Below are 15718 nucleotides of genomic sequence, written 5' to 3' on the forward strand. Positions count from 1 at the left end.
TACATTAATGGGAAATAAAATGAACTTTTTTGATTTTGGCAAATGGCTGCAATGACACAGAAAGTGAAAATTTTCAAGGGGTCTGAATACTTTCCGTACCCACTCTATAATGTTTGTTACAATACATTGTTTGTTTACCTTTACGTTGTCACTTTTGCTTGTATAATGGCTCGGTGTTCGGTAAACATAAGAAAAACGATAATTGATGTGCACCACTTGAAGTTAGAAGCAATCAGACAATAGAAAAAAAAAATCAAATAAAGGCACTAAATCATAATTGGGCATTAAGACCTGCAGTGCAAATCTAGCTCAAGAGGCTTGATGAGAAGTAACTGGAACATTATAGCGGAACAAAAAGCAATGCTCTGTGAAATGAGGATGTCCAGACAGAACTAATTCATTATGGCACCATGAGTAACTTCATTTCCTCACATCAAGTCCCATCCTCCCATTATTTTCACTTGTGCTACTTTCATCCTCACCTCCCGTCCAAATCCCCCGCCCCGCCACACACACATCATAATGTATCTCTATCAAACCACCTGTCTTAGTCACGTGACCTGATTGCGACTGTTTTGGGCCGCCTTCCTCTCACCACTTGCTCTGGCAGCTGCAGCTTGTGTGGCCACTTTTCCTACTGCACTTGCCATCCATAATTTATATACCGTACTTGCACACATATACACACACATTCATGTTGTGTCACATGCAGCTTTCGCTGCCCAGGGGCTATGCCAGACTTTAAGCTCCAATTAGCAAAGCCAGAGGCCAAGCTAAATCTTAAGGGATCTTCTGTTGGAGGTGACTCAGACTAAGAACAACACGTTAGAAGATACACAGTACTCCCCGTCTGCATTTGTGTTTTTGTGTTTGTGTCAGCAAGTTGTGTGTTACGAACAATTGCTTTGCTTGAAACTTGCCAATGATTGCCACCATTTGCCTTTACAATAGGGCTTTCAAAACATTACAAAATTGCTCAGGTGCAATAGAAAAGAAGACATAAGAAATTCAAGTATGTTGTAATTTAATAAGATTCATCATATAAATAAATCAAATAACAGAACATGAAATTGTAGTAAAATGATGCAAACAAATGGCAACAACAGCAAAAAAAACACATTCAAGGAAGCCGTCAGCCAAACTCGATCATTTACAGAAACAAGACTAAGACATAACAACAACAAAAAATCGTATTCAACCTGACTTGTAAAAACTCATTTTATTGAAATACCACATCCCAAGTAAAATAATAAATTCAACCATCCATTTTTTTGTACTGTTTAACCCGTTCGGGGCATGGATGAGCTGGATCCTATCCTTGCTAACTCCGGACGAAAGGTGGACATGGTCGCCAACCAGTTAGTTGCACATATACATACAGACAACCATTTACGCTCCCATTCACAAAAATGAGTCCGACATTTTAATCCACAAAATAAAGTTAGCATTAATGAAGTTTCCACTTCCACCCACGTAGATAGCAACTTCCAAATAGCCTCAAACGAAAGAGAAAGGGAGTTTTTTTCCCCCCCCTAATATGCTCCAGATGTTTGCATTGCCAAGTCAGTATTAAAATTCATCATCAAACAACACCTTCTTCTGTGCTATATTTCATTTTAAATGACATATTTTTCCCTCTCCACATTATTATTATTCCTTTCCACACTTTCGCGAGACTTTCTGGGGAAAATGTGCTCCTGATGACACACTGCTAATAGACATTCTGTTTTCATTCATTCATTTTACACCACTTATCCTATTCAGGGTCACAGGTGAGCCGGAGCCTCTCTGGAATCCAGGCGGGTCCGCCCCGGGCTGGTTGCCAGCCAATCACAGATGACACATAAACAGACAACCGTTCACACTCACATTCACACCGACAGTATGTGCAATTTGATTAAGATAGCATGTACTGTATGTTTTTGGAATGTGGGATGAGACTGGAGGACACAGAGAAAAGGCACTTAAGCATGGAGAGAACATGTCAACTCCAACCAGAAGGGATTCAAACCCAAAACCTCTTGACTGCTGACATGGCGATTTAATTACACTGTTCAACCATTTTTTACTAAATTTCAGAGTAAACCTTTCTGGATATTTTTTTTTTTTCGCTGATTCAGAGTCCGCCCTCGTTTTTCCCTAGCACATCAGGTTTTCATAGTAATAATGGTAAAATAACAACAATACGATATGCAGTATTATATTGGGCAATATTTATGAATTTTTGGTTAGGTTCAGCAACGGATGGCATTTTTTTCGGAAACGTCATGGCTATGAATTACAAATTTAAATTTTGTATTGCGTGGACTTTTATACGTCAAACTTAAAAACAAAAAACCTAAATATCTCAAAAACCTTGTGTACTCCAATAAAAGTAAAGATATTTTTTTTAAATCAGCGTCAAAAATAGTTTTAGGGACACATAAAGCAATGTCTGATTAAAATTTGCTGGTGACGAGTGTTATTTTCATTTTTTTATTTTTCAATATTTCCCTCATTATTTTACCAATAAAGTAATGCCTAATAAAATTGCATTGTAATTATATTCAACTCAAAACATGTAAGTTATTGAAAAACATGAATACAAAGAAGTTACTTTAAGTTGAAAGTTTATGTAGAGTTGGAAGGAATCAAGTAACTTTGAACGTTTATAAAGTTTTCAATAGTACTCTTACATTTGAATAGTTAAAAAGTAAAGTACTATGAACATGTTATTTTTATGTTTACCCTTTCATTCCATTATTAACTGTTTCAATAATAATTGTCCTTTATTTTTGCGAATCAGATTGGGAATGGATGATGATCTAATATCACTGACTACAAACAAGCAGAATTAGACAAGATTATCGAAATATTGTGCCTGTTCCTCATTTCGTCCGCTAGGTTTTCATTGTGCGACCGTATTGTCGTTGGAATTCAACTCGGCTGGATGATAAAATCAGAGCATGTTCCGCCTGCCCAGTGTTTCCTCGCTATCACATCCTCGCTTTGTTTCTTCCTCTAGCTCACCAAGGCCAAAGAGCTTGTGTGTGTGTGAGTGTGTGTTTTATGTGCATGGGTGTTGTGTGAGTGTGTGCCCGTACCACATAATTGGTCTTGATATCAAAGCCTCATATCTCCAGAGGGTCTCACAAGGCTTCTCAGGCAACCCGGAGAGGACCTGATATCGCGGCATTTCCCAGATTATCTCCCCTCTGGGAAATGGTGGGTTGAAGGTTGAAACAAAGCGGCGGCCATGAAAGTTACGCCTAATCTGTTTTAAGCGCGACCGTGGCGTCACTTGAGCCGGGCTACTGATGCAGCCCTTTCAAAATGGCTACTGGTCATTTTGTTGTTGTTGTTTTTCAGTTCCCTCCATTTCCGCTATTCCTTATAATTCAGGATCCCAGCGTGTTTCAAGAAAGCCATGATGGTTAAATCCGCGGCGTGGTTCGGTTGGGTGCACATTAAAGTATCTCCAGGGGGAGTTGCATGGAGGCGTGTGATTCTCGCTGCAGTTCAGCGCCGCACTATAGGAGAGTGCTGTGAGCAGAAATGGTGCAATGCCTTCAAGTGATGCTGTTGTGTTGACATAAAACTAGCATGATGGCTTCTCAGGATACGCTTCACAATGCGCCACTTGTCCCTTACCAATACTTGAGTGCTACACGGCCACCTTTCAGCGCGCTCGCTCTCTCTCAAGACGAGCCACTTGAGGCGCAAAGTGTGGACACGATGGCCGACGCGAAGTCATACACACCCCGCGCACTCCACTTGGCTACCTCCCTCACAGCTCTCGGCTTTGAAAATTACTTGCGGACTTCTAACAGACTTTCTCTCTTCAGCCCCGCGTCGCCTCTCCCACCTTCTGTCACCTTGCGGGCCCCTCCTCCCTCCTCTTTGCATCCGTCCGTCCACTGTTCTACCTCAAGCAATCCCTCAACTCACAGGAAAACTTTGACGATAAAGTTTTTTTTTAGACCTGTCGAATACAATAATCAATTGGTGTTTTGTGGTGGGGCCAATGCTAAAAATGACTCTTATGTCTTACTAATAGGGATGTAACGATTAATCGAAATCGATTAATCGATTCAGCTTTTTTTATAGTCATTCATTTTGCAATTGAGTTACTATTCTCAGTGTTCTCTAAATATAAACACTTATTGAAATGAAAGGAAAACAGAATTTTCTATTCACCAACAGACATTGCAGATGCAATAAAAAACTATATTGCTTAAAAAAGGAGTCTAAACATTTCAGTATAGTTTGGGTGAAGATGTTACCATCATGAAATTGTGAGGATGAGGGAAATCAACCTGTGTACAATCATGAAATCATTCATAAATAGGTTCCGATTCAAATTGTACACATTGCAAAATGTGTCCTTTCCATCTATGATATTTCTTTCCATTGAGTTTTATTTTCTACTTTAGCTTATCACAAATAGAACATGTTAACGTGTAGAGAATTGCTTTTTTGTTTTGTTTTTTTAGAATGTCTTCAATATTGTGCAGGGAAATAATTACACCTTCTCCAAAGGACTATTTCCAGCATCACTACAAACCCAGAAAGCTTGCTTTTATTCTGTCATTTTGTGACACGAAGGCGGATATTCATATTTTCACATGATTGTATTATTATTTTAATTATTGTATTGTCACATTGTAATGATTACCACAGAAAGGCAAAGAATCACTGTTGTTTTCTTTCTTCTGGCAAAGTATTGCTCTAAAATCATTTTGGGCTACGTGTTGAAACAAAAATGATAATGCTGCATACTGCTGTCACTCAACCATTCAAAATGAAAAAGCAAAAAAAGCATAGTAGACTAAGTCATTTACACATAATTTTGATATATTTTAATAAGAAGAAAGTTACATTGGAAAAAGAGTTATTTTGTCCCTGAAAATAAATTGTGTATTACTTTCACGGTCGTTTGAATTTTTTTTTTCATTTCTGCTTTCCCTCTCTCTCTCCCTCTCTCTCTGGGTGACATAGATTTGAGGTTGAAGTGCAGGGGGCTTATTATGGGTGTAGAACGATGCTTGTATTTAGCCTCGGCCTTATCTTTCCCAAATATGCCAGGCTACGGTCACACACGACCCCACGCCAAAGCCCAATATTAAAGTGTTACGGGGCATTTGAAAACCACACCCCCATACGCAAGCTGCGTGCACACTCATGCATAAACATGCTTGCTTTCTCTCACATGCATGCCCACACTTTTTCTGTGCTGAATATGAGGGATGGGGGGGAGGGGGGTGGGAGGGGAGCTGCGGGTTGACACATCATTTGGTCTACTTGTTCATGTATTGCCACTGTGAATTTTGGGGCGTTTTAGCACACATTTGAACGGGAGGCTGTAAAGCGCCCTCTGAAGTTGTCTGCCTTTGACGCTTTGAATTTTAGAAAACCACTTGAATCAAAGTGGGGGGGGGGGGGGGGCTATAGCGTCAGCCATGTGCTGCAGGCTGCCAGCGCTTTATATACAAGCAGCGGACTATATAGCCTTCCTGTCTGGCATTTTCTTTTCAGATGTGCTTGCACTTCATCTGCCTTCTCCATTTGACTGTAATCCATCTCAGGGAGAGGATGTTTAGAACCTCTTACACATTTTTAGTTTATTTTCTTTGCATTATGACTCTAAGCATGATGATTGACGCTGCAGTTGAAGCTCTGGCAACTGTGTGCGTCTTGCCGTCTTTCTTTTCTGTTCTTATTATTATCTAGACAGTACGCTATGATTTCATCGCTGTCTAGGGTCTTCTCTCTGCTAACTATTGTGCACACCAACAAATGAGGTCATATTTGGAAATGTCCTACATAGTGTGTACGTGTGTCTATATTGCTGCCATGCTGACACCAAATGACCTGGAGCATCCTGTGGGCTTTACTGTCAACAATTGCTCATTATGGTAATTAGAGCCCATACAGTACTATAGAATGCAGACGCAGTCACACACAAACACACACCGCTTTATTTCCACCTGTCGCGCGTGTGTGTGTTTGTGTGTCACAGTGTCTTAATTGTATTATGCCGTTTTTAACGGTGTGTTTTTTTTCCTTTTTGGGGTAAATTGTGTGACTTGGAGTAACTGCACCTTGCCCCCAAACAACACAAATCATTACCATTTTGCTGGATATGCCAATGTGGCTGGAAATAACTTTCAATTCATCCGTTAATTTCATGTTTCTATACGTTTGCAGTACTGAACCTTGAACGATTGTTTTTACGGATACGCAAGTATCACAGTGCAATCCTAAATCTTCACATTATTTACAGTTACAAAAGTGATGTCTACACATTAATTTATGCTCCAAAACATACAGCATGTGACATTTTAAAAAATATATATATATACATTGTTTATTCTGTCCAATACAATTCATCCTATACATTCCACAATATAACCAATATTACAATTCACAGTCAAATATTAATGACAAAATGGCACAGGCAGAAGCTAAACCGTATTTCAGCTTGGCCTTTTTTCCTCTTACGAAGGTAATATATTCACTGAAGCTACCAATTTACATTGTACGCAAATACAAAAAACAAAAGCGAAAAATAACAATAGCCAATTTATTGATTTTTTGACAATTTATGCTTTACAACTATCAGAAATAGTTTGCGAACAAGTTTTTTACAAAATTGATTAACAGGTTTTCTAATATATATTTGCATCATTCCAATATTTCACTCCAACAACAGAAACACACCTCCTTTTAATTCCTTTAACAGCTTTTTGTACGATAAACTTACAAACACCTCTTGAATCATATTGCGACTGACAGATTACAAAGAGCTTTTGTATAATGTGAGGAAGAGATACGCTAAACATTATTTGCATAATTTTACAATAATACAAGTCGTTTTACTTCATAACATTTGATTTCAGAAAGTGTTGATTTATATGAGTGCAATATTATATCAAAGTCTTACTAATGATACCTATTGTTCTCTTTTGCAAAACTACAATTGCATTAATGTAGTTTTGTGGGCAGATCCCCACAATTCAACACCACTGGAAAAATAGGGAAAATCAAGGAATGATAAATTATATGTAAGGTTTTATGATTTCAAAATTGTCTCGACTTATATCATATTACTATCGTTTTACAAATGTTACCTTTTATACAGTTGATATGTTGTTTCCATGTTTCCATAGCTTCAAGGAATTTTGTTTCAGGGGCAAATTTGAATGAGCTCTGAAATATTACTTTTTAGTTTTGCAAGAAGGTCTTTGCTTTTTGTATATGAGGCCAAAATTTCACCATACGAAAGGAATCAGCAGGGATTAGCGCCATCTTGTCACGCATCTGACAGCAGATTTAAAAAAAAAAATTATTTGATCTTTTGACCCCATTGGCGTAGGATAGTGCGTGTATGGACCGTCTGACACATTCAGGCTGAGTCAAGAACACAGGCGGAGATGGACTGCTGTGACGCTCAAATGAGAAATCAGGTCGGGACACACAATTGCAAATGCACATTCATGCATCAGGTTGACAAAAATCCCACAAGACGCTGCACTGGCTCGCATTGGTGTTCTACTTGCCTTGCAGAGAGCAACCTCACCGTCTGACATGTTAGCGCTATTTGAGCTTTGAAGGGGATTTAGAGTCTGCGCAGGCAGGTGGTCTCGGATTAAAGCGTGGAGAAAAAGTGTTTTTGCAGAGCCAAACGCGCCCAGACACACTGATGTAAGGAGAGGCATGGGGATGTCAGTGGAGGTGGTGGAATGAGAAGGAAAACTATGTATGTCCTGGGATCAGACTAGGAGGAGGTTGCCATGGTTACCGTTTGAGGAGGCGAGGAGGATGGCGGAGCTGGAAAAAAAAAACTACACTTGGCTATATGCCCACCTGTTAAGCATTTTGCAACCCTGTATTAGTTACGGCATTGGAAAAACAATCTGTTAGAGATTGCTGACAAATTATCATAATTAGAGTGCATCGCCACAAATTGAATTAGATGCCGACACCATAATAACTTTGCCTATACATTTCTATCACAGCGTTTACGTTCCTTGGACGCTATGCACGGTGCTCAAATGTCTTCTAATTTGCACTAGCTCTGCGTTGGATACACTTTGTAACCATCGGAGCATATGTGGCGTACCCAGTCTAAAATGCATCGCTTGTTGCATGTCAAAAATGACATGTTCGGAAAGAAGGAGGGAGAATTGGGTGAGAGTGACATCCTCCAGCCAAACATTAATAATGGAACACATTTCAAAGCTGTTTCCCACTGGGAAAAACAACTTTATTTTACCTGTGGCTTGTCTGACAGGCTGTTCCAAAGCTGACAGAATTGCATTCTGGGACCGCACAGGAGTGTGTTGGTGTTTCTGAATGTGAGAGATCTGTCATTCCTTTATAAGTACAGCTTGGTGGTGCTGGCAAAGAATGTGACGCTTCACTGTAGCCCCTGCTAGACACACACGCACACGCACCCACGGTCTCCTTTTCTTACCTCTGCCAATCACAATACCTGCAGTGCTTCCTCTGCAGTTGTGGTTTTTTTTTTTTTTTTTTGCTCCTATTCGACATGCAGCACTCCATTTGGCCATTTCCAAACAACACAACACCACATCAGGGAGGTAATAAAGCAGAAACAAGGGTAATAGCATCTGAGGTATGCACTCTATCGGTGTGAGAAAGCCAGTCCATGGTCAACCTAACTGCATTTTTATTCTGCGGCAACGTACAGTAAATATCCTGTCCGCTGTCAAATGACTTCCCTGAAGTCCCAAAGGGCCCGAGGATCCTGAGGATAATCACATTGCCCCCTTCCGTTGGTTATTTTTCACCAACTCCACTCTGTTTTCATGTTTTTCCAACTGCTCTGTCCTCACTCTTTAATGTCTCCCAGTGTGAGGATTGTGACTTCATTTGTTTTCAGAATGTGTCACAGTCTATGTTTGATTTTAACCTTGGGAGATGGTTTAAGTCTTCACAAAAGAATGATGTCAATAGTGCGTTTATTGCAGTTATGTGGATAGTTTGAACTGAATGTATCCATCTTTGTAACATTACATTGTAGCAACTGATAAAATACCGTGTAAAGCAGTGGCACAATGTGCCCGATAGAATAAAGAGTAAATATGTGCACCGCAGCTGTCGTGAACCGGGATGAATACAGGGCGGGATGTTTATATTTCTTCCAATGGTTGCTTCACATAAAATATAATTCACACCGTTTGTTATTTATTCAATTAAAAAAAAAAAGTGAACCCCATTTTAATTTCTTTGTTTATAATTGCAAATATATCATTGAGATTTTGCTAACAGCCCACATAATAATAATAATAACAATAATAATAATAATTGCAGCATTTTTTCTCTTGAGAACTATTTCACTAATACTAATATTCACATCATTTTGGCTAACCATTTTTTTCCCCTTTTGTGCCATTTGAATAAGCATGTTTGGAACTTTGTTGTTTCCCTGCATTTTTAATGTGAATTTTGAGGTGTATATTTCAACAGCCAAACAGTGAATTTTTTCGCATTAGCACCATCAGCCTCTGCAGGATGCTCAGTATCATTTTCTCCGGTTATGAAGTCAAGTCAAACACTATTCTTCCTAATTCAAAATGTTGTTTGAAGGTACAGTTGCTGCATAATACTGCTTTAATGGTAGCATATAAACAGCAGTTACGACACAAACAGCGCAGATACAAAGTGTATAAAAACAGCGGGACATAAAGCTCTTGGTAATTCCACCAGTGGGGGGAAACAAGTAATGGGTGTCGGCTTGTGTTACACATCTCCCTGCTAACAATCTCTGGATGCAATACATTACACGGTGTTGCCCTGCTCATTATAAAGTGAAGTATTGAGTCTTGAGACTATTTTACAAAGATCGGTGAATGGACAAATCTGTGTGTTCTTGCTTTCCTGTAATTGTGGTGTTCTGTGCTTGCTATAATTATTTGTGGGCTCCATAAGAAAAATGGACCATTGAAAGTTGTGGTTTGATTTTGGGGGTGTTGTTTGAAATGCTTGGATTAGGGAAATTAATATGTCAACACAAATGCCTCTTTTCAGAAAATCTGTACGTGCTCGTTTTTCCATTGACAAAAGCTCATTCCACATACCTGCACAGTTTTCAGTTCAGTTCAGTTCAGTTTTTGGGTACGTAGTCAGTCAAAGTTCTAAATAGGCATGGACATTCTACAAAAATGTCCTGATCTAAATAAAAGATCCCATAAGGTTTTGAAGTCCAATTTTGATATGCCAAACTTTTAACTTTGATATTATACCTGCATCAAATACCTTGATACCTGTAATGAACGACACCACGGCAAATACTTAAAACATCAGTAAAAGCAGTAAAATAATTGCTGACAGCTAAACAACTTCAGATTTGCTGTAATAATTCCCCAAATTACTATAATTATAATAGTTTTGATGAAATGAAACATACTTTTTGAACATTTTTAAACACTTAAGAACAAGAAAACACGAGACGTTTAAAATGTCTTTGTTACACACTACTGATATTTTTTTATATATATTTAGGACTGTACAAAATCTAAAGTATCAAGGTGCAAAATAGTTTGTTATTACTAATACTGGGGCTTGCATAATGGAGAATCTGAGCCCAGTGATTGATTTTGATTTTGAATTGTAACACAAGTGACTAAATGGACCATTGATTGTAATTAAGTAAAACAGCAAAGCTTTTTCAAACCCATCAATTTTCTTGTGTTTTAGACTTCACCTTTAAGATGCACATTCCGTAGATGAACCACAAAGGTTGAGTAGATGGCATACGATAAGACAAATACTCGATTACAAACATCTGCCGTTACACGGCACGAGTGATTCGAGTATCATCATCCCGCTTCCGCTTTCACACACACAATTTATACGTTTCCGGATTTTAGCTTGCGGTCGCTTGATAGTTCGAGACCAAACCGTCCATTGGTGTTTTACAACAGCACCTAACAGTATTTATAACTCCACATGTACCACACTGCACAAAATAAATGTGCTGACTCCAAGCGGATAGTTAGGTTACTAAGTACACATCTAGATTTGGATACTTAATTATTTAAACAGAAAAGATTTAACCTGAGTCACCTGCTGGGCTTTCGCATTCCACTGTCTCTACCTTTCTGTAAAGGTCCATTTTTTTTCCTCCCCTGAGGCTCCTCTCAAATAAAACGTGTCCTCAAGTCATGGCCAACAGTCAGTAAATACAGGACACCTTTGTTCTTCTCCATTGTTGTTGTTTGCTAGCATGTCTCATTCCCACTGACGCGTTCAATCCGGGTTGGTTTTCACAGTTGCTCACAGTGGTAACCGAGTGGAGCAGATACTTTACAGTGGAAAAGAAGCCAAAGCTAGTATATAATCGCTCCACTCCATACTATGTGTTTAGCATGTCCATACTGTGTTCTATTTAAATGTTGATTCCAGAGACTTTGTGCGTCACTCACTCTCAGACAACTCTTTCTACTCATGAGGATTAGCTCTCAGCTCTCACATGGGCTGTAATTATATAGTTCTTCAACACATCTGCAGTCAAGCGGGCGCAGTGCACACTCGCAAGCTGACACCAACACGCGCGCGTGCGCGCTCGCAAATATTTATTCCATTTTGAATCTGCTCCCCGCGCGCACACAGGCGTGCATCAAACATGGGCGCACTCGCACGCGCGTACGCACATTCCATCGGCAGCTCCGTCAGCCTCATCAAATCATTAGTCGGTTATGTTCATGTGAGGAAGCGAGGCAGCGAAGGAGTGAAGGGGAGGCCTGCCAAACAAAGTGAAAAACATCACAGATGATAACAACAGCAGTGCCCGTTGCAGAAGCGCGGCTCTGTCTTCGCCTGTCTGCCACAGCGCAGCTTTGTTGCTAGTTTGTTTGTATGTGTTGCAGGGAAGAAAGCCAGCAGGCAAGGCTGTATCCAGGCCACTGCCTTGTTTTGATGTGGTCATGCTAATTAAAAAAAAAAAAAAAAAAAAAAAAAGGGGGGGAGCTTTTCTGCCAACACCAGGCAAAGTACGGGAGAAACAGATAGAGCCATTTCCACTGTTGAAAGAACATTGAAGAAAGGCGGATACATGTGTGCACGCGAAATTCATCACAAGGGCAAAACACGAGTCGCGAATTTTTGCCGGATGAACACATTAGGAGATAAGGAGCGGGGGGGGGGGGGGTCGGGGTGTTGGAGGTGCATGGGACATAAGGGAGTCTTTTTTGGATATGACTCAGACAGCTGGCTCAGACTGAAGTGTGACGTCAGCACAAGCTTGACTAAAGATGGAGGGAGGGAGGGAGGGAGGGAGCGGCAGGGGGAGGGGGGGGGGGTGCTGTAGATGAGGCTCCGGGGGAGATTTGGAAAACAAAAGATATTAAGGAGGACGCACCGTGGGGCCCGAAAGAAACCGGGGATAGGAAGTCCAGCAAACATATCGGGGTACGGAAGCTGCTGCGAAGTGAGTTTAAGACTGATAAACAGACAGATGGAATGAGAGACAAAGGAGGGAAGGGAGAAGAATAATTCTCTGGCAGGAAGGATAAAGGCAATGGCAGCGAGCGAAATTGGTTTATGATCTTGGCTTAGACATCATGTGGAGAAGAGGGAGATGAAGGAAGATGGCGCAGACAAAAATAGAGGAGGAAGGAGTGATAGCAGAGAGAGTGATGGAGCGAGCAGGAAAGATTATGTCAAATCTTTGCTCTATAGCCTCTAATTAAAATAGTAGTCAAAAACCTTCAGTGTTTTATGACTCAGCCGAGAAAGTTCGAGGACCTGAGCTGTCAGGAAGCAGAAATAAATGCTCGCATGCACGCTAAATCTTCTCTCTTTTTGCTCTCTTCAAGGATATTTGCATCTTGTATTTCTTCTGTATTATTGCTGGTTTAATGCGGGTCAGCTGTGATTGCCATCTGAGGAAAAACAAATATTGCTTTTGGTTTTTCAATTTTGCTGGCAGAAAGTTCGACAACCCATGAAATGTGCTCGTCCGTGTGAAATGCTTTGCTCTAAAATACCTTGGTGAAATATACATCAGCACTTTGACTATGTTCACATTGCAGCTTAATTCAGATTTTTTGGGGGACCATATGCAATATGTATCAGATCAGATCAGTGCAATTGCGATTTTTTTCAAATCTGACCCGGGCCAATTTTGTATTTGGATATAAGTTGCATATGTATGCAACAGGTCTGCAGTATGAATGCTCATCCATGAACATCCGACCGACATGTCATCGAAAGCCAAATATGTGCTCCGCGCGAGCAGGGGAGGGTTCTCGGCACACTGCCGCCGAAGTTGAGTAACAGTGCTGATTTTATATTTTACTTTAATTCATCCCACTTAAAATAATGAAGCGTAAAGTGGCCCTTTGGGGCGATAGTTGAAATTCAGCCACGCAAACAATTCATTTGTTACATGTTGCAATAAAGTGACATCATCTTTAGTAGACATCTCCACGAAATGAGGAGATCGCGTGGCGCTTCAAATCCCCCAAATATTTCTACCACCTCCCACCACGCTCCTCTGTCGATATGAAATGATAAGATGAGCCCTTACACGCAAGGCCATATTTACTGCCGTAAACATTGTTCCATGTGATGTTTCGTAGAACTCGCATTTGTTGTTGTAACAAATGACTACATAAAACGATCGGATTTAGCCAAAAATCTAAATTGGGCATCACACCTTCGGTGTGAGCGTAGCCTACGTCTTCAAACTACCTGCGCACTACATGCTTCACAGATCTTCCCTGCTGTGTTGTTGAAAATATGATTTTTTTTTGTTTTGTCCTTGTTTTTGCTTTGGAAAAGTTGGACGTTATAAATAAAATGAGAGAAGAAGAAAATATGATCATTTTGAGGTACAGTATTGGAAAATTCTCCTCATATACAATATGTCAGAGCGGAGGCCATACAATTTTCTTAAAATCAATCAAAATGTTAAAAATAAGGGCTGCACAATATTTCGAAAAAATCTCGATATTGAGATGATCTGCAATTTGCATATCGCAAAGACATGCAATCGTTTTCATCTGGAATTGTATGCCTTTATCTGAATTTGACCATTCGGATGCTGACTTAAATGCGTTTCGCCACCTGATAGTTCAACATTATCTTGGGGAGAACACATTGATCGTGCTTATTTTGCCACATGGAAAAAAAAAAAAAGTATTCTTTCGTTAGGAAAAAACGAAATTTCTTCAGGTACATGTTAAATATCGCAATAATATCGATATCGCTATAGTCAACATCCATATTGCATATCGTGTGTTTTTCCCAATATCACGCAGCCCAATAATACGTCAGTATACTACAAAATACAATGCATTACTTTAGGCGAAAATAGCTATCAACCTGGTGAGAAAAGGCTCAACAGGTCGATGCAATCGCTGCCATCATAACTACAGGAGGATTTGTTCAGCTTGCAGGTCGTTAAACAAGACTTTTTTTTTTTTTCCACACGTGTGGGCAAATCATTTGCGTCCAATCAGTCGGTTTCTCAGCCAAGTTGCGATGGCGTGCCAAACCCCAACGCCACTATCCACATACACACTTAGACACGCGCAGTCTGCAACTTGCACTGGTGACAGGTGACCGATGATGAAGGCACCGGGGCAAGAAATTAAAAAGCAGAGATGCGAGACAAAAGAAGGGAGGGTGAGCGGCGTGAGGACTGGAGGGTATTGTTATTAGAATATGACAGACATTGCAACAAATCGAGTTTCAGACCTGTTGCAGAGCTATAATGCCAGCGGAGATGCGGCGGTCAGCAAGAGACGCAATCCAGATCCGGCATCATTTCTCATACCCAGATAATGGTTCAGTGTGTTGTACGTGAATATTGAAGTCCAAATTAAATTAGTTTTCATGCATATTTCATTATATGCAAATGACACAATGGCACTGTAGCAGAAGAGACTTGAGGCGGGTTTGACACGCTCATTAAAAATATCTCAGTGGGAGAAATCGGAATGTTTTTAATGTAAATGTCGCCTGTTTGACAGGTGCACGGAGGGAAAGACTGAGGAATGGAACAGTTGTACTAATTGAAAGAAAATATTCACTAGAGGAAAGAAATTCCTCCTCATCTGCCTTAAAATAGGTCGTCTTCTTCTTCGTGCCTCCCAAGTTGTGCACATTTTCCTTTCAAATAGTTTGACTAATTATTTTTTAAGACCAGGAGTTCCCATTGAGATGTGTGCACCCATGATAAAATCCAACCAGCCTACAAATCATTCTTGGTTGCGACGAATGGCTCTGGCAAACGTTTGAATTCAAACATTTGCATTTAAAAGGTCATATTTGCCCTTTCAAAATGTTGTTTCAAGAGTGACACAAACACAAGCATTCAAAACATTATAGCATACACGTGTAAATATACCAAGTGTGCTCTGCGTTTTGGAACCTGTGTTAATAAGAGAGAGCAATACTTACTTTTCTCGTGTCAGAGGAGAGAGAGCCCCCCCTTGATAATTGGAATTCATTATCTGGCGTGTGTGTCAAAACACTCTTAAAGCCATAACTTATCGTTACTGCTTGCGCGAACACACACACACATGCGCACACACAATCTAACAGGGTGAAAGGAGCTCTTCTTAGCATTGTCCTTGTGTGGCCTATCCAAAATCGACATCTGAAGAAAGAAAGACATGTCCGCACAATAAAGGTGGCATGTCAAGGGTTGTGCGCACAAACACACAGCAAAAGAAGTGTCCTTCAGAGCCAGGGGTAGACCACCTGG

The 15718-nt window shown here is 40.2% G+C and overlaps 1 protein-coding gene across 14 annotated transcripts in view; it reads left to right on the forward strand.

Moving 5' to 3' along the window:
* Positions 1-15718, forward strand: part of adgrl3.1 (adhesion G protein-coupled receptor L3.1) — a 158970-nt gene that overhangs the window by 56886 nt on the left and 86366 nt on the right. The gene's annotated exons all lie outside the window — the stretch shown is intronic.

The sequence above is a fragment of the Filicampus tigris genome, chromosome 6 (genome assembly GCF_054856515.1).
Source record: "Filicampus tigris isolate MCC_2025a chromosome 6, RoL_Ftig_1.0, whole genome shotgun sequence".
Lineage (NCBI taxonomy): Eukaryota > Metazoa > Chordata > Actinopteri > Syngnathiformes > Syngnathidae > Filicampus > Filicampus tigris.